We start from the raw sequence: 938 nt of genomic DNA on the forward strand, positions 1-938 counted from the left end.
CTCAGCAAAGGAAATCCTTTCAGCTCAATCTTTGCATTTCACTGCTTTATTGGAGCTTTCTTTCTGCCAAACTCACAACATCTTAAATCATCCTGCTGGGCTCTTTGTTCTTGATTCTCAATAAAAATCTGACTAAAAGCCTCCCACAATAGTCATGCCAGTGCCTCAATACTTGGCTGCTTTGACATTTCTTTTGCCAGATTAATCAACCCATCACACTCATTCCCAGTTTCAGGCAAAGTCTCTGGACATAAGAAAAATGCAGACAAACTTTCTGTCAAGCTGTAACACAAATCATCCAGAGTCCAACAACCAATGCAGTCCTTCCCAATAGAGTCCTTCCTAGCCTGATCATTACAGGTAGGATTTCTATCAGCCTTTTAGTCTTCTGAGATCTGACCAGAATCTCCAATACAGAATAGCCAAAGCTGTCCCAGCACTGATTTTTTTAAGGCAACATCTCTGAACCTTTCCTATCTCTTCCCATAAGCCATTCCCAAAAGTTTGTAATCCACATAATCTGGTTTATTCACAGCAATGAACTCACTCTTGGTACCAAATTCTGTCTCAGTGGTGATATTCTTAGGTTAGAATATATTGAAGAAAATGCCATTTTCCTCAATGGTTACCTATTACAAGGGACAGATTTAGGACCTAACATCAGGTACTTATGTCTCCCAAGTCTAAACTACTGGGTCTTTCATATTTATCACTAGCTGTACATGAGCATCATTTGTAAAAAGTGAAATCATTTAAAAATGAATACAAATGCTAGTACTTCCATACTTAGCTTTTTCCCTCTGTAGACACCAGTTCCATCATCTATTTGCCCCAGGCAGGAGTGATTCTCAAGTGATATTTCAATGATTCTTACCTTCTACTTTCCCCTTTAAGATCATCTGTTCTACGGCTGGTCAAATAGCTCAGTGGACTAAAGT

Source organism: Octodon degus, unplaced genomic scaffold, assembly GCF_000260255.1.
Source record: "Octodon degus isolate 3935 unplaced genomic scaffold, OctDeg1.0 scaffold00111, whole genome shotgun sequence".
NCBI lineage: Eukaryota > Metazoa > Chordata > Mammalia > Rodentia > Octodontidae > Octodon > Octodon degus.